The following is a 26,935-nucleotide window of genomic DNA, read 5'->3' on the forward strand; positions in this document are numbered from 1 at the left end:
CGGTTGGTTAAGTCTCTGACTCTTGGTTTCAGCTCAGGTCATGATCTCAAAGTCATGAAATCAAGCCTGGGGTCAGATTCTGCACTCTGCGTGGAGTCTGCTTAAGACCCTCTCTCCCTCTCCTTCTGTCCCTCCACCCCCCCTTTCTCTTTCTTTTAAATAAATAAGTCTTTAAAAAAAAGTTTTATGGAAGAATGGAGGATGTGCATAATGTCTTTTGAAAGAGTATTTTGGGGAGTCATGCTAGTGTCTTCCTGAATAATTTGGTTTATGGAGAGATTGCATTTTCTTTAGAATAGTATTTTGCATATTGAAAGTACATTGGACAGGGGCGCCTGGGTGGCTCAGTCGTTAAGCGTCTGCCTTCGGCTAGGTCATGATCCCAGGGTCCTGGGATCGAGCCCCGCATCGGGCTCTCTGCTCGGCCGGGAGCCTGCTTCTCCCTCTCCCACTCCCCCTGCTTGTGTTCCCTCTCTAGCTGTCTCCCTCTCTCTCTGTCAAATAAATAAAATAAAATCTTTAAAAAAAAAAAAAAAAAGAAATTACATTGGACCAAGTGTTTTTCATAACTTATGTCAATAAATATGTCATTTTATATTTAATTTTCTTTAAGAATATAAACTAAAGAATTTCCTGCTTAAAACATACTAAATACAACAAGTATGTAACCAATATGGGTAACTAAGACTAGACAATCAACTTTAGGTCATATGTATAAATGATAACTAGAGAAAGAGCTCCTAATAGATGAGTAACAATTCACTTTGTCTCCACATGTAAATATTTTTACCTAATTGTCTGTATACTATCATCTATCTATCTATCTATCTATCTATCTATCTATCTATCTATCTATCAAAAAATAGTTAACTGGGTATGAATGGGTGCCTACTGTATGCATCTAATTTAAGCAAAAAGAAAAATAAAGTTTCCTCATTGATTATATTCACATTTATAAAATATTTTAATTTAACGAGCAAGTATTAAATACTCCTTTATATTTTACTTATGTAGACTCAAAGAGATTTCACTTTTTTACAAGTAGTGTTTCTTTTTAAACAGAGAAGTTAAGCTAGAAATTTCGTGTTCATTTTCAAATACTTTGGAATCTCTGTGAATATTTACAAACTTCTGTTGATTTTTATTTATACCAAATTGAAGAATTTTTAAATAATGAAGCACTTTTTTTAAACTTAGTAGGTTATATCAATTAAGTTTTGAGCAGGTGCCTGCATTGCACCTAACTATAGTCAACCTACCTTAGAGAAAAATCAGAACTGTCAGATAACTTGTATTTTTCTATGAATTGAGAAAGATGGAAATGGTGTATGAGATGGAGGGGATCAGGTATAATCTGTGTACCCAGAAACCTCCACCTAATGAACAGTTATGATAAGCTTAGCCATTTTATCTTAGGTAGTAATACAAACCCAGATTTTAAAAAGTCTATCTTGTCACCAACAATTCCTATCACACATGACTTTAAGCAGTTTATATATATATACCCAGTAACACTTAATTCAGTCATTTTTATTCTTAACCACATTGCCTTGAATTCTTATGCAGAATATAATATTTTCTTAAATGTCATTCTGTGTATCTTTATCAATATAATTTATGTGATCTCGCTAATGAACAAATTCAGGCAAGGCTTTTAAGGCAATAGGAAACTTCAACAATAGAATCTTAGTGCAATTGTTGAAATATTCAAATTTAGAGCAAGTTCTAAATCTACTGCTGTTTAAAAGGAAATTTGATATACCACTTTTTCCCCCTTGTAAACGTTTCTGTTAATTACTCAGAGTTTGAAAAAGCTTTACTTCATCCTGGCAGTTCCCTAGAGCTAACAGTCCATGGCTAGGTTTAGTGATTGTGGCAGAATGCCAGTTGCAGTGCATGGTGAGTGAAATACCTGCTACAGCTGTCACAAAGCAACAAAAGTCACAAAACATTTAAAAGCCAGAGGCTTAGAATTAGATTTCTCAGTGAATATGTAAATAAGACTTTATATCTCAAACTTATCTACAACAATGAGAAATATGTTCCCATATTAAAAACTACTGAAATTATCATATTTCATTATTTGATCTTCACTAATATTTCATGATCAATGCACAGAGGAATAGACAACACACTAAAAAGAGAAGTTGCCATTATTATCATTTATTTATAGAATTAGAAACATGAGTATAGCTTTTCTGTATTCCTGGAAATGCATAAATCAGTGTACATATAACTAGGTATGTATACCATACAATGTATAAATGACCTATCTAAAGGGTATTTGTAATCTTAAACATTTTGAAAGTGAATTAGGGGAGGGAAGGAAGTTTCAGTGATAACCAGAAGATATTTATAGCACATATTATTTATTGCCCAAGGCATCAAAAATCACAGAATTTCCCATTATATACTTATTTGGAGAAAATAATCATATATTTTGCCCCTCACTTTTTAAAATTACGTCAGCTACTTTGATACTTAAAGATCTGAAGGTGTAGGATTCCTTATGTGTCTTATTTTTGTTGGGGGAGGACATAAATAATCCTGACAATTTTCTCATTCTCTTTCTCAGAGGAAATTGCACATGGACCCTTCAACATATTTTATCTTCTACCCCCAAAAACACAAACACACTCACATACACACACACACACACGTGTGTGTGTGTATACAATTTCTAATTTAAATTGACAATATAAAATTCCACTGAAAGCTTATTTATATATGTAATTTTTCATAATAATAGGTCTACATTGTCTGTTGTTTTCTTTTACGTGCATGAGCCATGTTTTGTGTGTTTTCCCAAAGAGCTAAATAAATCATAGAGGAAATAAAATAAAAGTTGTAGAGAAAAAAATATCAACAACTGTTGGGTAAAGGTTCATATTGCTAAACACATTTGCTTTTGTCATTACCATTTTATATTTGACAACATTTGAGCCCAGAGATTTTAAGGAACTGTCCAAGGTCGTGAGGAGAATGATAGAGCCCAGATTTGCATTTTCAGGATATATACTTTGTATGGATTGTTACTTTCTCAGATCAGCAGGCTAGTTACTAGTGTAAACCTTCACATCTATATAATGTGACCCTATGTGGTCATGTGCAATCCCTGAAAGCAAAATAATATTCATGATGCAAATATAACCCATCAATGATTCACAAATATCAAGCCTTGAGAAACCTTTGGTTAAAAATTGAAGATAAAAGAAAATAAAAGTCAAAAGTAAATGTACAAATTTATTGATTCCAGATTTCCTGACTTGAGCTCTTATCTTTTATGTTATACTCTATGTTATATTCATTCAGTAAACATTGACTTACTTTGTTCCTACCATGATCTGGAAAGTAGCAATAGGATAAAATTCATATTCACTGTGTTCAAAGTGGGCCTTGTAGTCTACCATCACCCCATTTTAAGAAGAAGAAGTATTATTAATTATTTAATAGGAGTTAAATATAATTCAGTTTGATTTTAGAGACAAACTTCTTAAATGCAAAGCTCTATTGCCTAAAACCAGGAGTGGGACTGGAGAATACAATGATAGCAATAAAGACGGGTACACTTACATGATTGAGGCAAACCTCCATTTGGCCTGGAAATTTTTAACACCCAATGCAAAGAGCAATTTTATGTTAATTTATATAAAATGTGTAAAAGTTATAAGTATATTAGTTGTTCTTCACAGCTAAAATTATTTCAGGTATTTATTTATTTATTTATTTATTTATTTATTTATTTATTTATTTATTTTGGGGGGGTTGCCAATGACTTTTTCTTTTTTTTTTTAATTTTTTGAATTTTATTATGTTATTTTAGTCACCATACAATACATCATTAGTTTTTGATGTGGTGATCCACAATCCATTGTTTTCGTATAACACCCAGTGCTCCATGAAGTACGTGCCCTCCTTAATACCCATCACCGGGCTAACCAACTCCCTCCTGCCAAAACCCTGTTTGTTTCTCAGAGTCCGTAGTCTCTCATGGTTCATCTCTCCCTCCGATTTCCACCCCCTTCATTTTTCCCTTCCTTCTCCTAATGTCCTCCATGCTATTCCTTATGCTCCACAAATAAGTGAAACCATATGATAATTGACTTTCTCTGCTTGACTTATTTCACTTAGCATAATCTCCTGCAGTCCCATCCATGTTGATGTAAAAGTTGGGTATTCATCCTTTCTGATGGCTGAGTAATATTCCATTGTATATATGGACCACATCTTCTTTATCCATTCATCTGTTGAAGGGCATCTCGGCTCTTTCTACAGTTTGGCTATTGCGGACATTGCTGCTGTGAACATTGGGGTGCATATGGCCCTTCTTTTCACTACATCTGTGTCTTTGGGGTAAATACCCAGGAGTGCAATTGCTGGGTCATAGGGTAGCTCTATTTTTAATTTTTTGAGGAACCTCCACACTGTTTTCCAAAGTGGCTGTACCAACTTGCATTCCCACCAACAGGGTAAGAGGGTTCCCCTTTCTCCACAACTACTCCAACATTTGTTGTTTCTTTCCCTGTCCATTTTTTGCCATTCTAACTGGTGTAAAGGGGTATCTCAATGTGGTTTTGATTTGAATTTCCCTGATGGGTAATGATGATGAACATTTTTTCATGTGCCTGTTAGCCATTTGTATGTCTTCTTCAGAGAAGTGTCTTTTCATGTCTTCTGCCCATTTTTTGACTTGATTATTTGTTTTTTGGGTGTTGAGTTTTAGAAGTTCTTTATAGATCTTGGATACCAGCCCTTTATCTGTAGTGTCATTTGCAAATATCTTCTCCCATTCTGTGGGTTGCCTCTTTGTTTTGTTGACTGTTTCCTTTGCTGTGCAGAAGCTTTTTATCTTGATGAAGTCCCAAAAGTTCATTTTTGCTTTTGTTTCACTAGCTTTTGGAGATGTATCTTGAAAGAAGTTGCTGTGGCCGATGTCAAAGAGGTTACTGCCTATGTTCTTCTCTAGGATTTTGATGGATTCCTGTCTCACATCGAGGTCTTTCATCCATTTTGAGTTTATCTTTGTGTATGGTGTTAGAGAATGGTTGAGTTCCATTCTTCTGCATGTGGCTGTCCAATTTTCCCAGCACCATTTATTGAAGAGACTGTCATTTTTCCACTGCAAGTTTTTTCCTGCTTTGTCAAAGATTATTTGACCATAGAGTTGAGGGTCCATATCTGGGTTCTCTATCCTGTTCCGTTGGTCTGTATGTCTGTTTTTGTGCCAGTACCATGCTGTCTTGGTGATCACAGCTTTGTAATATAGCTTGAAATTGGGCAACGTGATGCCCCCAGCTTTGTTTTTCTTATTCAACATTTCCTTGGTGATTCGGGGTCTTTTCTGATTCCATACAAATTTTAGGATTGTTTGTTCCAGCACTTTGAAAAATGTCATTGGAATTTTGATCGGGATGGCATTGAAGGTATAGATTGCTCTGGGTAGCATAGACATTTTAACAATGTTTATTCTTCCGATCCATGAGCATGGAATATTTTTCCATCTTTTTGTGTCTTCTTCAATTTCTTTCATGAGTGTTCTGTAGTTCTTAGAGTATAGATCCTTTACCTCTTTGGTTAGGTTTATTCCGAGGTATCTTATGGTTTTTGGTGCTATTGTAAATGGAATCATTTCTCTAATTTCTCTTTCTACAGTTGCATTATTAGTGTATAAGAAAGCAACTGATTTCTGTGCATTCTGCCACATTACTGAATTGCTGTATGAGTTCTAGTAATTTGGGGGTGGAGTCTTGAGTTTTCCACATAAAGTATCATGTCATCTGCGAAAAGAGAGAGTTTGACTTCTTCTTTGCCAATTTGAACACCTTTTATTTCTTTTTGTTGTCTGATTGCTGTTGTTAGGACTTCTAGTACTATGTTGAACAATAGTGGTGAGAGTGGGCATCCTTGACGTGTTCCTGATCTTAAGGGAAAGGCTCTCAGCTTTTCCCCATTGAGGATGATATTCGCTGTGGGTTTTTCATAGATGGATTTTATGAACTTGAGGAAAGTTCCCTCTATCCCTATACTCTGAAGAGTTTTAATCAGGAAAGGATGCTATATTTTGTCAAATGCTTTTTCTGCATCAATTGAGAGGACCATATGGTTCTTCTCTCTCCTCTTCTTAATGTGTTCTATCACGTTGATTGATTTGTGAATGTTAAACAACCCTTGCATCCCGGGGTAAATCCCACTTGGTCATGGTGGATGATCCTTTTAATATATTGTTAGATCCTATTAGCTAGGATTTTGTTGAGGATTTTGGAATCCATATTCATCAGGGATATCGGTCTGAAATTCTCCTTTTTGATGGGGTCTTTGCCTGGTTTGGGGATTAAGGTAATGCTGGCCTCGTAGAATGAGTTTGGAAGTTTTCCTTCTGTTTCTATTTTTTGAAACAGCTTCAGTAGAATAGCTATTATTTCTTCTTTGAATGTTTGGTAGAATTCCCCAGGGAATCCATCAGCCCCTTGTTTTTTTGGGAGGTTTTTGATCACTGCTTCAATCTCGTAACTGGTTATTGGCCTATTCAGGTTGTCAATTTTTTCCTGTTTCAATCTTGGCAGCTTATAGGTTTCCAGGAGGGCATCCATTTCATCCAGATTGCTCAGTTTATTGGCATATAGTTGTTGATAATAATTTCTAATAGTTGTTTCTATTTCCTTGGTGTTAGTCGTGATCTCTCCCCTTTCATTCATAATTTTATTAATTTGGGTCCTTTCTCTTTTCTTTTGGATAGGTCTGGCCAGTGATTTATCGATCTTATTAATTCTTTCAAAGAACCAACTTCTGGTTTCATTGATCTGATCTACTGTGCTTCTGGTTTCTAATTCATTGATCTCTGCTCTAATCTTAATTATTTCTCTTCTAATGCGTGGCTTAGGCATCGTTTGTTGCTTTTTCTCTAGTTCTTTAAGGTGTAGAGTTAGTTGGTGAATTCGGGATTTTTCTATTTTTTTGAGTGAGGCTTGGATGGCTATGTATTTCCCCCTTAGGACCGCCTTTGCAGTATCCCATAGGTTTTGGACCGATGTGTTTTCGTTCTCATTGATTTCCATGAATTGTTTAAGTTCTTCTTTGATTTCCTGGTTGACCCAAACATTCTTGAGCAGAGTGGTCTTTAGCTTCCAAGTGTTTGAATTTCTGCCAAATTTTTTCTTGTGATTGAGTTCCAGTTTTAAAGCATTGTGGTCTGAGAATATGCAGGGAATAATCTCAATCTTTTGGTATTGGTTGAGACCTGATTTGTGACCCAGGATGTGATCTATTCTGGAGAAAGTTCCATGTGCACTCAAGAAGAATGAGTATTCTGTTGTTTTAGGGTGGAATGTTCTGTAAATATCTATGAGGTCCATCTGGTCCAGGGTATCATTCAAAGCTCTTGTTTTCTTGTTGATTTTCTGCTTGGATGATCTGTCCATTGCTGAGAGTGGAGTATTGAGGTCTCCTACAATTAACATATTGTTATCAATGAGACTCTTTATTTTTGTTAACAGTTGGCTTATGTAGATGGCTGGTCCCATGTTGGGGGCATAGATATTTACAATTGTTAGATCTTCTTGTTGGATAGACCCTTTAAGAATGATATAGTGTCCTTCTGTGTCTCTAACTACAGACTTTAGTTGAAAATCTAATTTGTCTGATATAAGAATTGCTACCCCAGCTTTCTTTTGCGGTCTGCTGGCATGGAAGATGGATCTCCATCCCTTCACTTTCAGTCTGGATGTATCTTTAGTTTCAAAATGAGTCTCTTGTAGACAGCATATGGATGGGTCCTGTCTTTTTATCCAATCTGCAACTCTGTGCTGTTTTATGGGAGCATTTAGGCTGTTCACATTGAGAGTGATTATTGAAAGATATGAATTAATTGTCATCATGTTGCCTGTGAAGACATTGATTTTATAGATTGTCCCTATAAATTTCTGTTGTATATCACCCTTGGGGTCTTTCTCCTTTTATAGAACCCCCCTTAATATTTCTTGCAGGGCTGGCTTAGTGGTCACATACTCTTTCAGTTTCTGCCAGTCTTGGAAGCTCTTCATCTCTCCATCCATTCTAAATGACAGCCTTGCTGGATAAAGTATTCTTGGCTGCCTGTTCTTCTCATTGAGTACCCTGAATATGTCTTGCCAGGCCTTTCTGGCTTGCTAGGTCTCTGTGGATAGGTCTGATGTTATTCTGATGTTCCTCCCTCTGTACATAGGGAATCTCTTCCCCCTAACTGCCCTTAAGATGGTTTCCTTGGTTCTAAGATTTGCGAGTTTTACTATTACATGCCGGGGTGTTGGCCTGTTTTCCTTGATCTTGGGAGGGGTCCTCTCTGCCTCTAGGACATGAATGTTTGTTTCATTCCCCAGATTAGGGAAATTCTCAGCTATGATTTGCTCAAATATATCTTCTAGTCCTCTCTCTCTCTCCACTTCCTCTGGGATTCCAGTAATTCGACATTGGAATGCTTCATGGTGTCACTTATTTCTCTGATTCTATTTTCATGGATTCTGAGTTGTTTTTCCCTGGCCTCCTCTTTTCCCTTTTTATCTATTAAATTGTCTTCCAGGTCACTGATTCGTTCTTCTGCCTCACTTACCCTAGCTGTTAGATTATCTAGATTAGATTGGATCTCATTGATAGCATTTTTATGTTCTGCCAGTTCAGCTTTCATTTCTGCCCTTAGAGACTCTATGTTGCCATTAATTTATTTCTCCATTCTAGCTATTGTCTTCACAATTGCTAGCCTGAATTCCATCTCTGACATCTTGGTTATATCTGCATCCATTTGTAAATCTGCAGTGTAAGTCATAATCTCTGAGTCTTTCCTATTTTGGGGGTTCCTCCTCCTAGTCATTCTGTTGATGGGTGGTTGAGAGAATGTATAGAGTCCAAATTATTGACCAGAACCCAAGCAAGATGCACCTGTTTTCTAGGGACCTTAGGGTTGCTGGCCTCTTGTTCTCCCAGTCTGTTACTGAAGCAACCCTGTTTGGGCAGAGTTGCCCTGCCCCCCTGTGGCAGGGGATGGGCTCGGTGGGAACCAGTTTCTTGGGGCTTTTGTTCTCTGGAGGCTTTCCCTGGTGGCTTTCCTCATCTCTTCCGCGAGTCAGAGCAGAAGAGACCATTTCCAACCCTCTGCCTCAAAGCAGAGAGATCACAGTCTGTTCTTCAGTGAGCTCTCCAGGCCACACTGTCTCCATTTCTGTGTGTGCTGCTATAAACTGCAGCATCCTGGGTTGTGCACCCCTCCGCAGTGCCCCCAGTCCTGCCTCCAGGTCGGGGCACGTCTCTGCCCTTTGTGCTTCTAAAACTACCAGCCGCTCCCAGTTTGCATGCATGACCCTGCTGCTCTGGGTTTCTGTCCTGGGGGCTGCCCTAAAGTCCTTTCCCAGCTGCTACCGGTCTGGGAGTCTGTGTCCCGTCCCCAGTGCACAAGGCTGTCGCTCAGCAGTGGTGTAGGATCCCCATGGCCAGGCTCCCTCCCACTGCCGTTTATCCTCTGATATCTGCCCACAAAATCACAGCTCCCTGCTTCGTACCTCGAAACCAACTGTCTGCGATATTCTGTTTGTAGAGATACAGATCTTCTTACATCTCAGGCTGATTTCGTGGGTGCTCAGAGTGGTCTGGTAGATATCCAGCTCAATTCCGGGGACCAGTTGGAATAGGGTCCCCTACTCCTCCACCATCTTTTCTCCTCTCGATTTCTGGTATTTAGATCTGAAAAAGCTTTCTTCAGTGGGTCTTTATAAAGAAGATATTATAGAATATAATGTAAACTATAGTTAGCAATTTCCATAGAGTATGCACAAGAAATTTTATAAAACAGTTTCTTATAAGTTCCTCACTATATCTAGAAGAAAATAATATACTTCTGTTTTGTAGTCATTGTAATTTTTTTAATTTTATAGATTTTTCTTTAATACTTAATATTTCAATTATACTAACAATAAGAGCATTCATTCCTTTTATTTAGCACTTGTGGCACATTCTGTAATATAAACTTTGAACATATTCTTATTTAATTCTCAATTCATCCAAAATAATATCGATACCAATAATATGTCCTCTTACAAAGAAGGAAATTGACACTTAGAAAACTTTTTTTTTTTTTAAAGATTTTATTTATTTGACAGAGAGAGACACAGTGAGAGAGGGAACACAAGCAGGGGGAGTGGGAGAGGGAGAAGCAGGCTTCCTGCTGAGCAGGGAGCCCAATGTGGAGCTCGATCCCAGGAACCTGGGACCATGACCTGAGCTGAAGGCAGACGCTTAATGCCTGAGCCACCCAAGCACCTGACACTTACAAAAGTTTAAATAGATTACATAAAGTCATATAGCAACAAAATGGCAAGCTGAGGTTTTCACATTGGATAGGTGGGTAGATAGAGAGATAAAGAGACATCAACTGAAGATATAGTCATCTGGGGGCTTAAGATGGAAACTTCAAGATGGTTCACTCACATTGGACAGTCTCTTCCAAAGGCAATGGGAAAGCTGGGTTCAGGGCCCTAGGAGGTATGCATTTCTATCTTCATATAGTAGGAAGGCCTTGTTTCTTCACATGGTCACCCATGTGGTTTTTGTACTTGGTCTCTTCAGTATGATAGTTAGCTTTCTTAAGCAGCTCAGAATTCCCAAAATCACTAAAAGGAAAGCTTTTTGGCTTTCTTAAACACATAAATGTTATAGTGGCCTTTTCTCAATTATACTGGATACAACAATCACCACCTAGATTCAATGTGGGAGAATCTACACAAAAACTTGAATTTTTGGTTCATTGTGATTTGGTTTGGTTCATTATGGACCATCTTTGAGAGTAGCTACCAATAAAAGACCAGCCCAGATAAGAAAGGAGAAAGGAAAAATAGAATCTCCCTAAAAGAGTAGTAATGATACATTCCCAAGGAGACAAGATATGATGAAATGGGATGGCAGAATTTATTGGGGGCCATTATTTTTTTTTTTTTTTAATGATTTTATTTATTTATTTGACAGAGAGAGACACAGCGAGAGAGGGAACACAAGCAAGGGGGAGTGGGAGAGGGAGAAGCGGGCTTCCCGCTGAGCAGGGAGCCCGATGCGGGGCTCGATCCCAGGACCCTGGGATCATGACCTGAGCCGAAGGCAGACGCTTAACCGACTGAGCCACCCAGGCGCCCCTGGGGGCCATTATTTTAATAATAGCCACATTAACCTTTTTATACTAATTTACTTCAAAATATCTTCTTTTTTTAAATAAAAGATTGGTTGATTGATTTTAAAGAGAGAACATGCAGGGGGGAGGAGCAGAGGAAGAGGGAGAGAGAGAATCCTCAAGCAGACTCCCCACTGAGTGTAGAGCCTTAAACAGGACCCTGAGATCATGACCTGAGCCAAAATCAAGAGCTGGCCACTTAACCTACTGAGCCACCCAGGTGCCCCTTTAAAATATCTTCTAAATTCCATATTGATTTCTTGACTCCCTGAGTGCGTTTGAAGTGTATTACTAAATTTCCAAATATGTGACACTGGATAGATGTCTTTATTTTCATTGTATTAATAAGAACAAGAACAGTAGTGCTTATATTAATAATAATGGAGGTAGTAACAATAACAGTGGTAGTTTCTAGCTCAGTTGCGTGATAGTTGGAATGTATAGTCTCTAACATTTGAGTCCTTTTAAATTTGTCGAGACTTGATTTATGGTCCAGCATATAGTTAATTTTGGTAACTTTTCCATGTGTACTTGTAAGGAATATATCCTCTACCAGTGTTGAGTGCAATGCTACTTAGTCAATTAGGCCAAATATCAGACTGAGCTGTTCAAACCTTCTATTTATATGCTACCAATTTTCTTTTTTTTTCTATCAATTACTGAAAGACATGTATTAAAGTTTCCTATTATTATAGGTTTGTCTATTTTTCTTTTTAGTTCTCTCAGGTTTTGCTTTATATTTTGAGGCTAAATTATTATGTTTATATAAATTTATTAATTTTATTTCTCCAGTAAATTAAACCTTTTATGACTATAAAATTACTCAGCTTTCATAAAATGCCTCTTAAAATGTATTTTGTCTAGTATTAAAATACCAGTTTTCTTTGGATTAGTTTTTGCATGAGTATCATTTCTATTCTTTTACTTTCATTTAATTCATTATAGTGTGTTTCTTATGAATGGCATGGATTTTTTTAATTTTTGGTTTGCTCTTTCCTCAATTTATATTCTTCAGATCTGAGGAACATAAATTGAGGAAAAGCAAAGAGTATCTGGATGGCATTTAATGTGTTCCTATCAAGATTCTGAGCCAAACTACTTCCATTCTTCAAGATAAATCCCAGAGATAATACTGTGGTCTAGGAAGTCATTTGGGTCACAAGGGAAACTGCTCTAAACTTGTGTATATTCAAATGGTGGTTTTGGCCTAGGATAGGAGGCAATGAATGAATGAAATAGTGGAAAGAAATCATTAACTTGGAAGAAACAGCATCTGGCCCTCACCTGATTTGTCTTAGACCTGTTTGTGATACTTCAATAACAAAATCAGTGCAGAATTTCTTGTGCTTTTGAGCAGTTAAACAGACGACAAAATGGATATTGCTTTCCACCCTATACAAAGCTCCTGGCCTGGTAAAAAGTAATCTAAAGACAATCAGCACCACTGTTGCTTTTTTCCTCATTAGCAAAGGATGAAGCCTTGACCTGATAAAATGTTTTGTGGGGTGAGGAAATGATTGACTGATTTTATGATGCCTGGGGGTCTTCAAATTAAAGCTTGTTTTCTCCCTACCACTTATTTAATTGGCTGTCCCAAGCACCGTGTCCTGGTCTTTGCCAATATATATTGTCTGAGAGAATAGCTGATATCTCCAGAGGGCAATGAGCTCCAGACTGAAGTAACAAGATATATTATTAGCACAATCATTTCAAAGGAAATGTGTTTGTGTATGTACATGCACACAGATACACATGACTAAAGAGTCTATCAAAATCAAGAATTTAAAATTAGAGAAATGAACATATTTAAAGAGCTAAGGGAATATTAGCATATGAAATAATAATCTGAAAACATAAACATCACCAACTAGAAATGTGAGAAATGAAAAGTATCCATTAAACCATTCCTCTTCAGAAGTATTTTTCAGATTATTGTATATTTCAATGTCATATTCCCCTTTTACTAACTATTGTATCTTTCACAATTTACTACTTTGTGCTTCAACTTCTTCATATAAAGTGATGATAATACTGGTTACATCATAGATTTATTTTAAAAGTTAAATTACTTAGTACACGTAAATCTATAAAAATTTTATTTTTTATTATTATCATTATTGTTTCAATCTAGTGACTGAAAAAGTAACAAGATTAATATAATAACTAGATATGCATAAAATATTAGAAAGTGAGTATGCTCATTAAAGGACATGTAATAGGGGTGCCTGGGTGGCTCAGTCGGGTAAGCATCTGCCTTTGGGTCAGGTCATGATCCCGGGGTCCTGGGATCAAGCTCCCTGCTCAGTGGGGAGTCTGTTTCTCCCTCTGCCCCTCCTTCCTGCTCATGCTCTCTTTCTCTGTCTCTCTGTCTCTCTCTCTCAAATAAATAAAATCTTTTAAAAAAATAATAAAGGACATGCAATAGATAAGGAAAACAGGATTTATTAGGCATATGAAAGAAAGATTTGTATTTTATTTTTCTGATCATAATATATATCAATTTTAATAGATAAATCCTAGGAAAATACTTCTTAATTACTCATAGATCAAGAGCAATTAGAATAGCACCTGGATGGCTCAGTTGGGTAAGTCTCTGACTCTTGATTTCAGCTCAGGTCATGATCTCAGGGTTGTGAGATCAAGCCCCACATTGGGCTCTGTGCTCAGTGGGGAGTCCGCTTCTCTCTCTCCCCCTCTCCTTTTGCCCCTCCCCCTGCACATGCTATCTCTCAAATAAATAAATAAATCTTTAAATAATAAAGAATAGTAATGTAAACACTAATTACAATATATATTAAAACCTGTTAAGATTCAAGTAGCAAAAGGATTTGTATAGACTTCATCATATTTTAGGAATTATTAAGATGAAAATTAAGTGAGCTATATTTCCAATTTAGTAGACAGTAAGAAATAAAAATGGGGAAAGGGAGAGAGAATGTACCCATTTAACAATAAAGATGAGGACAGTTTAAAAGTAAAAACAAGGGCAAAAGTAACATGAAAATATTAAATATAAGAAACCTAATGCAGTTATATTAATAATAGATGAAGCTAGACTTGAACACAATTTTGAGTGACAAAATGGAACTCACATAGGCATTCAACATAATCACAATATGTATAGACTTACTAAAAATTCTTTAAAATATATGAAGCGAAAATTGATGGAACTAAAGGAAAAATAGACAAATCCATAAGCCTAAAGAAAGATTCAGCTAGACATTTTTAACAATTAGTAATGGCTGTGTGTCTGCTAGAGTAAAAGTGTGTGGCCTCTGTTGGCCATGACATAGGAAATCCTCACCCTCTCACAGACTTTTTCTCCAGGAACGTAGGTTCATGGGACAGATTGGGGAATATCCTGAGAAAGCTGCTTCTGATGTGCCAGCTAGAATAGGGCAATAGCAGCCACCGCTAAAACTGTGTCCAGGCCCATCTCCCCTCTTTTCCTACAGAAAAACTGCTCTAATCTGTAGGGTGAAGAGCAAAAGGACTGTAGCCTAAAGACCCTCATAGAAACCCACTGCATCCAGGCAAAAATAGCAGCCACTACCAAAGCCCCCATGATCTCATCCCCATTCCTGTCACCTGCCTTGTATGGGAAGAGGTAGAAAAAAAGAAACTCAAAATGGATATTATATCTAAATATAAATTGTAAAACTATAAAACTTTTAGAAGAAAACATAAGAGAAAAATTATGTGACATTGAGTTTGGCAATGATATTTTAGATATGACACCAAGACCACCCTATAGAGAAGAAAATCTTCAATTAGATTTGATCAAAATTGAAAATATTTGCACTGCAAAAGACATTGTTAAGAAAATGAAAAGGCAAGCCCCAGACTCAGAAAAAATATATTTGCAAATTATATATCTTATAAAAGAATTTTATCCAGAATATATAAAGATTTCCCAATTCCCAAATAGAAAATATATACACTTTTGAGTGAAGAAAAGTCCCAGACTAAATAAAGTCTGGCATCTATTCTATAAAATTAAAGAGCAATCAGTTCTAAATAATATATTGTTCATGCACATACATATACATGCAACAACACTTACACAAAAAAAAACAGTGGAAGGCAGAGTGAGAACATAGAGATGTAAGTTATTGGTAAGTGTCTAGTTATTGTTTTGAATAGTGGGTTCATGACTGATTACAGTATTTTTTAAATAAATAAAATATAATAGGTACATATATAAACCAATACTGCTAAGTATATCATTGTCATAGCCTGAATGTTTATATGCCCCCCAAATTTCCTACTTTAGAATCCTAACACCTAATGTGATGATATTAGGAAGTTGGGGTCTTTGAGAAATGTTTAGGTCATGAGGATGGAAACCTCATGATTGGAATTAGTCTCTTATAAAAGAGACACCATAAAAAAAGAGTTCCTTGACCCCTTATAAAAGAGAGCTCCCACAGCAAAAAGGTGCCATCTAGGAAGTGGGCCCTCACCAAACACTTAATCTGCTGGCATCCTAACCTTGGACTTCCCATCCTCCATTACTGTGAGAAAAAAATTTCTGTTGCTCATAAACCACCTAGTCTGTGATATTTTCATACAGCAACAGAGACAGCCTAAGACCCTTATAATAGAAAATAAGTTTAAAATGATAAACTTCAAGTAATGATGGATAAATTGTGGTATAGTTAAAACACAGACTATTGTTTTGCCATTAAAAAGAAAGAAATGTTTATGTAGCAACACGGATGAATTTCACCAACACCATATTAGGTGAGAAAAGAAAGCCCCAGAAAAATGCCTACTGTAGTATGTATGTCTACTGTATTTATGATGCTATTTATTTAAAATTTAAAGCAAGTATATTATGGATATATAATATGAATATATACAATAAATGTAAAAAAGAAAGTAATGTAAATGATTTTTTTGAAACTAATGAGATTGGTTATCTCTTTTGGGATTGAGGGTAGGGAAGAGAGTAATGGAAGTGAGGAGGTATGTATAGATGACTCAATTTTATTGATAAAATATTTTATTCCTTAAACTGAGTAATGTGTGTGTAGGCAAGTTACATCTTCAATAGGCAATAATTTGTTGTTAGTTGAAATAGTATTTTTCTGAAATAGTCAGCATATATGTATGAGGGAGAGGCAGAGAGATTCAAAGAGAAGTTCTTAAAAAATAAATATGCATAATTCCATTTGCAACTATTGAAATTATTATAAGTACTCAAAAATAATATCAAAGAAAGAAAAAAGTTAAGGCAATAAATGAGAAAATATTACATATAGTTAGATTACTTATTAAAGTAGCTCTGGTTTATCAGATATCTTTTTTATTTAATAGTCATTATAAATTCATGTGGTGGGTATTTTAATTCCCATTTTATAGTTGCAGAATTAGAATTCAGCAAAATTAAGCAATGTTCTTCTGGCCTAAAATTCCTGTATTTTCCTATATGATTACTTTCCAGGTGTGATGGATCTATCTAGTGGAGTGGCTGTGGGCACATTGATTTTATGGCTGTGGAAGTAATAGGGTTTCATTTCAACCATGAGTATATGAATGAGGAGAGAGATCAAGAACGGGCTTAAGGTTTGCCGGTAAGATTTTGGTGACTTGTTAAGGAAACATTTTTATATAAAAGTGCGGCTAGATTGTCCTGAGAAAAATAAGGCAACAGGTAAATATTACAAGTTTATATTTGTCTCCTAAATTTAGCCTTGTGTTTTGCATTTTACCCCTTTCCAAGATCTTGTGCCATTAAGCCAAATACTATTTCTCTACCTCTCCATAGGATGTTGAACTTGCTTAACTTTGGGAAAGCTAAAACAGCGGAACACAATGTTTCCAAGATACCTAACTTGGCCGCAAAAGAGTTACATGTCTTTGGACGTTTTTGTAGCTGTTAACAAAGAAGGGTTCTCTCCCAGAAAACTGATTGGACTCCCTGTTGGACACTATATAAATACCACTTTAAAGAAGGCATTTGTTTATTGCTAATTGGAAATTTTGTGGGTTTTCTTTTCTTTCAGTGCCTCTAGCAGCACAAAGTATCTAGGAGCTAAAACACAGCTACAGCTGTAACTAAGTTCCACTCATTCATCATTGTCACTTCATGAATTAGGAGCCAGCAGACCATTTCTCTTACTTTACTTCAGCTCCTTTTCAGAGTGAGGTAAGGTTCATAATGCTCAGATATGATAGTTCTTTCTTCTAACCTATTATTTACAGAACAGTTTTGTTCTGTGTCACTCTATAAACTCTTGAGCTTTTCAAAAGGAAACTAAATTCTGGTTGGTGCTTTTGTATAAATATGTGCATGCATGTTAATAGGACATTTGGCAATGACTTTAGCTTAACACTTCAATATCACCACACAGCTGTGGCATTTTTATTAGGTACTTTTTAACTTCTCCAAAACCTGAAACAGCTCTCCTCTTCTCTCATTCAAATAATCATATTCAAAGTAAGTCCTTTTTTTAAGGATGCTAAATGAAAAGATTTATCCCTTCCATATGCCACAGCTTTTTTTTTAAGACATGGTGATGGATGAAATTATTATGTCTGTTGAACTGCCAATAGTATAATTGATCACATCATCATAGAAGGGAAGTATTTCCTTAAAATGGATTGTATTCCATCAATTTATTCTCTTTTAAGAGTCACAAGCATTAACCTTTGAAATGACCATTACCCTTTAATTGGCATTCTGATACTATCCAGTGTATCATTAGCCTTTGTAGACTATGTCATTAAAAGTGGCAGTCATAAAAAAAAGTGTGACAATCATTCAGTAAATTATAATACTATAATAAGTTGGGATCATTTTTTCATCCCCCCCCCCAAAGCCACTAATTAACCATGTGCTTAGATGTGCACATATTTAACCATGTGCAAAAGATAAAATGAAGCTTTGTTGCAAGCAAATATTTTTCATCTGTTTAACCTATCACAAGTAGAGTTATACACCCACATAATTTATAAAGTCATAAAACATAATCATAACTTAACCTTTGATAAGATTACAAAAGTACTCCGTATAAGAGAAAACCATGGCAGAAATAAAGTCTCCTATAAAATGTAGTTCAGCAACATGCAAATCTTTGGAATGTTTTAATACAAAATCTGTAATAAGGTTGTGAGATTATATAGGTAGATTTTCTAGATTATTCACCACATAAAAGTCAACTTTTCCAGTGTGAACAGGTGGAATCAGCATTGTAAAATTGATTGAAAATATTGTGGTTTCAAAATACATAAAGATATTTAGATACACTAGGATTTTAAATTTGAAAAATAGGTCATTGTAACTCTAGTGTAGTGATGGTTATAATACAAGAAAAGATATACTTGTAAACATGTTCAACCAAGAGATACAGAGCCTACCAATATTTTTGCAGATTAATTTTTACACTTAACAGAATTCACAAGGCTAGTGTTGAACTAAAATTTTTGCATAATGCATATCATTTGGCATAAATATTTAACATGTTTGATATAAATATTTTTAAATAATATATTTATGTGGGTTTTTAAAAAATAGAATAACTTTGGTTTAATATCATGATTTGGTCTCTGACCTCAGTTATAAACCCAGAACAAGCATAACATTCTCTAAAGAATGAATTTGCTATGAATTTCATACTGTTGACATTGAAGGATACTTAGTAAACCAACTCATAGTTGAATGGCCTTCCTCCTCTAGTCACTTTTGTAGAAATCATATATTTTTATAAAAAAGATAAACCTGAGCCATCCAGTTTGCTGACTTCTTTAATACTCAGAAAAAGGACAGAGCCTTCTCCCTTATCAGAGTTTTTCCAAAGTAAAATAACTCATTCCCACCTAGCTATCTCAAGATAGTGAATGAACTAAAGATAATTCCATCAAAGATTATTATTGTTGTATTTCATAATAAAATTAAAAGTGCTGTGAAGCTCAATTCAAATAAGAAACACAGAATTCTGTTTATTTAGCAGATAGAATTTATGTCATAAAATCATTATATTGAAAAAAATTGTTAAGACAAAGCTCTGGAGACTTAAGCATTAGGAACTAAAGCATTAGGATACTTTTCGATCCAAATCACAGATACACTGACATATTTGTGATAAAATGCATCCAGATGTAAAATGATAGGGTCTTTTTAGCATACAGGTACCTTAGAGCTAACTGTATCCTTCTGATAATTTAAACATGAGGATACTGAGACCAAAAGATATTTAAGATTCATCCAATTTTATGTGGATAGTTGTACAATAAGAAACAAAACCCAGGTAGTCAGACACTTGAATGAACCAGTACTCTTTCTACCTAATAGGGTTCTCTCTCTAATAGCTTAAAAAAGTAAACATACTATTTTTCCTTTTTATCAATGATTATCTGCTAAATTCAGGATTATTGTTCAACAAATGCAAATACTGACTTTATTTACTAGTTCTATTCATTTATGCAAAAAGGCACTCTTTTGGTTCTACTGTATAAAGATCTGACCTAGATGATGTAAGGTAAATGAAGATGAATGAGGCATGGAAGGAATTGTAATTTTCTGGGAAGAAATAAGTCATTTAAAAATTGTCATATATCAAAATGAAATAGTCACGATCATAATAGAAGACAAAGTATACAAGGATTCAGGGGGATAAAATAACACCTCTACTTGAAATACCATTAAGGTTTTAATCAAGAAAGAGACCATTTTTGTTGGCCCTTAGATAATGATAGAATTTAGCATGAAAAAATTAGATATTTCTGCATTTTTAAAAAGTTTGTTATTTTAACAAAGAAAAGCAAGTTTTTTCAACACCGAAGAAAGTCTCAAGAACATTCTGAGTGTTTTATAATTATTGATCAAAATATGAAACAATCATACACATTATTTACTTGGAAAGGTAGGACTATGTTTGTTATTAGAATCTTCTCAGAGTTCTTGCAAAGTTGTACAATTAAATTCTAGCATTTTTGTCAGCCATCTGACATTGGATACCATATAATCTCTGTTCAAAAGTTACTTGTATGTGGCCTTTCTTTTCTTGAGGTTACTTTCTTCTATTCTTTGTTGAGACTTTTATCATGAAAGAGAATTTTGTCAAATGTTTTTTCGGTATCTATTGAAAAGATCATGTGATTTTTATCCTTCATTCTGTTAATGTGGTTTATCATACTGATTGATTTTCATATGTTGAACCATCCTTGCATCCAGGATTCAATTCCACTTGGTCATGGTGTATGAATGATCATTTTAATGCCTTGTTGAATTTGGTTTGCTAAGAATTTTATTGAGGATTTTTACATCTATGTTCACCCAGGAAATTAGCCTACAGTTTTCTTTGGTATCTTTTTCTGGTTTTGGTATCAGGGTAATACTGGCCTCATAAAATGAGCTTGGAAGTGTTCCCTTCTTTTTGATATTTTGGAGTAGTTAAAGGAAATGGAAATGTGTGTGTATATATATATGTATACATGTATATGTACATATATATATAATGGAATATTATTTAGCCTCTAAAAAGAAGGAAATCCTTCAATATGCAACAACATGGATGAAACTTGAAAACATTATGTTAAGTGAAATTAGCCAGTCACAGAAAAACGAATATTGCATGATTCCTCTTATAAGAGATATATAAAATAGTCAAACTCATAGAAGCAAAGAATAGAATGGTGATTGCTAGCAGTTGATGGGAGAGGGAAATGGGGAGTTGTTAATCAACATTTCAGTATTTCAGTTATGCAAGATAAATAAGTTCTAGAGAGCTGATGTACAACAGCACACAGATAGATAACAATACAGTATTATACACTTAAAAAATGTTAAAAGGGTAGGGGCGCCTGGTGGCTCAGTTGGTTAAACGACTGCCTTCGGCTCAGGTCATGATCCTGGAGTCCCTGGATCGAGTCCCGCATCGGGCTCCCTGCTCGGCAGGGAGTCTGCTTCTCCCTCTGACCCTCCCCACTCTCATGTGCTCTCTCTCATTCTCTTTCTCTCAAATAAATAAATAAAATCTTTAAAAAAAAAATGTTAAAAGGGTAAATCTAGTGTTTTAACACAATAACAAAAAATTTATTTGTACCACTTTGGAAAGCTTATATATATGAATATTAAATATATTATATATTCATTTATATTCTATTATATGTTCATTATATATATTTATTTATATATTCTAGTCTATTCTAATATTCTATTATATGTTCATTTTTATTCAATTCCATTCTATTCTATGTACATGTGTGTATACATTTTATATTCACAATTACTGAATTATAATTTGGTCAACATTTTTTTTGAAAAAGTGTTTGAGCTGCAAAGCATTCATCAAATGAGAACCACATTGCTCTTGTCATCAAAACATAAAGCAGTTTCCATACTCTGCAAATTTTGCCATAGTTCAATATTTGTGCCGAGTTTGTGTTCACTGACAGGATTATGCAGGGATAGCATAATGGACACGTAGTGGGAAACAGATTGGAAAGACTCTCAACTCCATAATGAGAAAATAAATAGCAAAAGTGTTCAGCAATATGCTGAATGAATGTTTGAAAATAGCAAACTATTTTCAGTCAGTCTACCTTGGAAATTTCACCAAAGAATAATTCTACATAAGAAAAATAATGTATATACTTAAAAGTGTTCTCAGAGTGTTGTTTTTTGTATTACCAAACATGGTAAACTATGTAAATGGATAAAAATGGAGATTTTTAAAACATATAGACATTAACTCAGAAGAGTATTACTGAAGTAACTACATAAATTTTCACTCAGCTGGACACACTTTTAAAAGGAATAATTTGGAAGAAGGTGTAAACCAGTACTGAACCAGGCAAACCAAAACATATGGTTACCCTAAATAGTATGCACCTTTCAAAATGATGTTAAAAAATAATAATTGGCTTGGGAAACTATTTGTGTTATAATATTAACTATATAAATAGCAAATTCAGAATGATCACAAATATATACATTAAAATGTCACTCTTCTATCATAGATATATTTTTATAGTAAAGATATGAATGACTATATTTCTTTTCCAATTTTCTGCATTTTATAAGTTTTATATATTGAATATGCATTGATTTTATTAAAAACAAATAGTAAACATTATAGCTTTATTTAAAATCTAAACAAGAATTGCATATGTAGAGAATTAGTGTGACTTGTTCAGAATTCTCACAGAGATAAAATTAATAGCTAAGTTATAGAGGAAATAGAAATTAGCATAAAGAATATATATACTCTCTTTTTCCAAGTTATGTAATTCAGAAGTATCCCAAATATTTAATGGCTTAGAACACTGAAGAGCTGACTTTAAGTCACATTTCAGAACCATTAAAAAAACCAGCAATTGTTCTACAAGTGACCTACAAATAGGTAAAACAGATTACAATTTTATTCTAAGGTATTAGCAGTTTCTAGAGAATGTCTGGAAAGTATATACTTTTACTCCATTTGGGAATATAGTTTTATTATTTCACTACATTGCTCACTTGCATGCCACCCTTTAATGGTAGCTCACTAATAATTACATATATCACTAATAAATTGATTTGGGGGCGCCTGGGTGGCTCAGTCGTTAAGCGTCTGCCTTCGGCTCAGGTCATGATCCCAGGGTCCTGGGATCGAGTCCCGCATCGGGCTCCCTGCTCTGCGGAAGCCTGCTTCTCCCTCTCCCACTCCCCCTGCTTGTGTTCCTGCTCTCGCTATGTCTCTCTCTGTCAAAAAAATAAATAAAATCTTTAAAAAAAAAAAAATTGATTTGGGGAAAAAATCATATTTTCTCAGACTATAGTCTGTATAAGTGAATGGGGAGGGTTTGGCTAATTCAATCATATAGAATATTACCTGCCATAAAGAAATCTACCAGCAAGTGTGGCTAAAGCAAATATCTCAAAAAGAGAGGAACTATGCCACCTAATTTTCAATGTGTATAGCTGCAGTTTTTTATAGTTTTAAAAGGTTTTACTTCAATCATATTAGAACAGACAAAAATTATTAAAAATACTTTTAAATGACAAAGGACTTCTCAATAACAATACAAGATTCTTCAGTATTTGTGTGATAACTCTCCTGTCTAAGACTCAGCTATTAACATTTATGGGGCCTAATTAACTTTGAGATCAGATTAATTCACAATATTAAAAAACCTGATCAGGATTTTCAGAGGTTGTATTTCTAGAAAACTAAGAGTTTACAGTTACTTATTTTCATGATTTTTTGAAATAATAACAACTGGAGTCAAAATTGAATCTGCCTCCAAAGCAAACTTTAGGAACATCTCCCTACCCTACTATAGTTAGCAAGCATGAGAGAAGAAATGATTACAAAATTTCCAGAAAGGCAAAAGAATATAACTAACAGTCATTGGATACCTGCTATTTCAGGCATTGTAACAAATGGTTTCATTCACCATAATCCTTTCTATAATCTTACGTGGTAGGTATTGTCATCCCCATCATCCCCTTTTGAAGATGATTATATTGAGTCAAAGTGATTAAGTGTATTTTCTAAGATGCACTCCTAATAAGAGACATAAGGCAGTTCCACAGTTGTTCAAATTCAAACCTAGTATTACTTTCTCTCTTTTTTTTTTAAGATTTTATTTATTTATTTGACAGAGAGCACAAACAGGGGCACAGCAAAGAGAGAAGCAGGCTCCCCACTGAGCAGGGAGCCCAAGGCGGGGTTTGAGCCCAGGGCCTGCATCGTGACCTGAGCTGATGGCAGTTGCTTAACCTACTGAGCCAGCCACCCAGGTGCCCTTACCCCATTACTTTCTTAGAAGTTTTGTTGTGTGTGTCTTTGAAGTTGTTGCAGTTCCCAACATAGATTGGATTTTCTGTTCTCATCTAAGGAACTCCTCTCTCTATATACTTTAGAAAATATTTAGTCAAGAAATAACACTTACACTTATCTCTATTATTTATGCAACTTAAACATCTCCAGGAGCTATTAGATAATTAGTTCCTTTAAAATAATTCTACTAAATAAAACTAAATAAATTGAAAGAGGAAAGAATCCTCTGGACATAATATTGATTCTAGCACTTGTGACCTCCTCCATTCTATTATAAAGCATATTGTGTATATTACATCATTTACAGTTAATCTTGTCATTTATACTAATTTCTTACATACATTTCAATAACACATCATGTCTATCAAAAAGAAAATGCAGCTAATTTTTCACATGGGTTTTTTTTTTTTTTTTTCCTTTTTCTCCATAGCTTGAAAACTATGGTACTTGTTTCATTGTAATGAATTCACTTGCTTCTCTAGGATTTCTTTTCCTCTGCAACAGTCCAATGAGTTTTTATCTATTGCTCCAGACAGACATCTTCCCAAATCACCTAGAGATGTGAGTGATAACCCTATCACTTACTAGACAGAAACATCAAAATTCTGGCCACCATTCACCAAGATAGCTTTTTCTTATCTGAAGCTATCCATTTATAATGTGTAAGGACAGCGCCTGCTTTCAGTAATGCAGCTGGTTATAGCAACTAAGAATAGTACAAGCTTCCTTCCAGATGATGCAGAGTAACTCACCTTCATCAAAATCAACTAGAACCGGATGCTTGACTCCTGAAGGACAATTGGAAAAAGTGTATATTGAGTATAAATTGCACAGAAAGACTGAGCCAAGTAACTAATCGAAATATATTTTGTAACCAGATCTTTCAATAGGTATGATTTAGCATCTATAAACATTTTAAACAGTTTATAATCGTATTATTTAGTAATGCAAGTAATTTTGCAGTTTTCATTACTTGATCAAAAGCAATAGAAATAAGTGTATAAAATTAGGGAGTAAATTGAATATGTTTGAGTGAAACCGCAATTTTAATGAACTGAAATAATTAAATATGTACAGTCTCATGCTATTTCTGTCAGATAACATACCTCTTAAAATTGGATCTTTCTTTTTGACATTACCTAGTGTTAGATAAGCAGTTATGAGACTCTCCACAATATAAATTAGTCCTGAATAAGCCATCATGGTACAAAACTTACTTTGATGATTAAGATAAAAGAGATTGTTCTCTTAGGACTTGTTTATATTATTTAATATAAAATGATTCTCAATAAAATGCAAAAAATCTGTAATAACTGATATATTCTCTTTTCTCAAGCATTTGTCTCTCTCACATATTTGGAAATTTAAAGTAAATACACACAGAACATTTTACTGTCAAATACAAAGATCAGCAACAATAAAACCTATACTTCTGTAGTCTTTGCATCATTATTTCACCCATGAGTCTTACAAATCAAGCAAAACTGAATGATGCATGAACAATGAACAGCATCAGTGAAGTAATAATATACACATACTAATGTGCAGACTTTGGTTTGAGTTCCATTTCCAACATCTATTTTATGTCTTTTGTATATTTATGGTCTAAATTTCCTCTTTTCAGCTTTCTATCTGTAAAATGGCAACGATCACTCCAATTAAAACAATAAGTAAATCCTAAGACATATAGCTATATAATCATTTAACACATAAAAGGGAGAAAAAATGTTTCTCAGAAAGTCTTTTTTGACATTAAGAAATTATTCTGTAAAGTATTAAAAAGTCATTAACAATAAAACTGTGCTTAGGCAGAAGTAGCAAGAAATCATTAGCATTTGATATTTTAATTTTTTTAGATGTATTAATGAGTTTCACTGGTAACTCAAGAGTACAATATGTAATAGAAAAAAAAAACTAGTGGTTGGCTTGTTCAAGGGTAAATGTTTGTTTTGTTTATATTATTTATATCATTTTACACATGTCTCAGAGGTAAGACATGAGGATATCTCTCTTCTTGTTCATCATTTAGTGTCCCTCCTCTTTGGGGGCACATTTTATATTAAATTTATCTTGTAAAAGACACTTAGCAACTAAACCATTTTTCTTTTTAGTATCTAAGAAAGTTGAGGAATGTTTTTAAATACATATATGTCCCAGGGGAAAATTATTGCCTACGTTCTGGGCCTTCTCATTTCCTTTAAACAGTACAGAAGGACATTATCTCCTTGCCAAAGATCTGGAAGCTAGCTTTTATTTTCAGCTCTGATGGTCTCATCTGGATCCTCATCCCAGGAGCATTAGCCAACAGAGACCCCATGCTGTGATTCATGCTGTTTAATGCCAACTTGATGGGTAATAAAGTTATCATAATCCATAATTTAATTATAGATGATAGTTTCTGCTCTGACTGTAACACAGACTGTGGCTTCATTTACACTTCTGGGATACTTCACAAATGATTTGAGCTGATCTTTGATACAGGGTCAAGGGTGGAAAAATTTTTCACATAATTGTATTTTATCCTACTTGAAAGAACATTCCACATTCAAACTGGATTTATTTTTGAGTTGACATATGTCTACTTTCTATGGTAAGTGTAAATTTTAATAAGGATATGTGTAAGTGTTTCCTCTTTGCCATAGATTTTTAGGTTGGACTTACCATCTTATTTGAATATAAAAATTTCTCCTTTTCTTGTTACTGCTACCAGCCTCAAAACCAGAAACAAAATATATTGTTTTCCTAGGGAAATTAGAACAAATGTGTATTTGGAAATTGATTTTATTTTCCTACATTGTATTGTTCTCATTCAAATTCCATGTCAATTCATGAATTTACTGAGGCTGTTCACTTAGCAAGGCATAGTGCCCTTCTCCTTTCTTGTCTTCAAATGGTATCTAGTTTTCTCCTTTCTTCTCCATGAAGCCTTTTCTGCAAGAAACTATGGTAAACACTAAGTTTACATGCAGCCTGTATTGGT

The sequence above is a fragment of the Phoca vitulina genome, unplaced genomic scaffold (assembly GCF_004348235.1).
Source record: "Phoca vitulina isolate PV1807 unplaced genomic scaffold, GSC_HSeal_1.0 scaffold5, whole genome shotgun sequence".
NCBI classification, from domain to species: domain Eukaryota; kingdom Metazoa; phylum Chordata; class Mammalia; order Carnivora; family Phocidae; genus Phoca; species Phoca vitulina.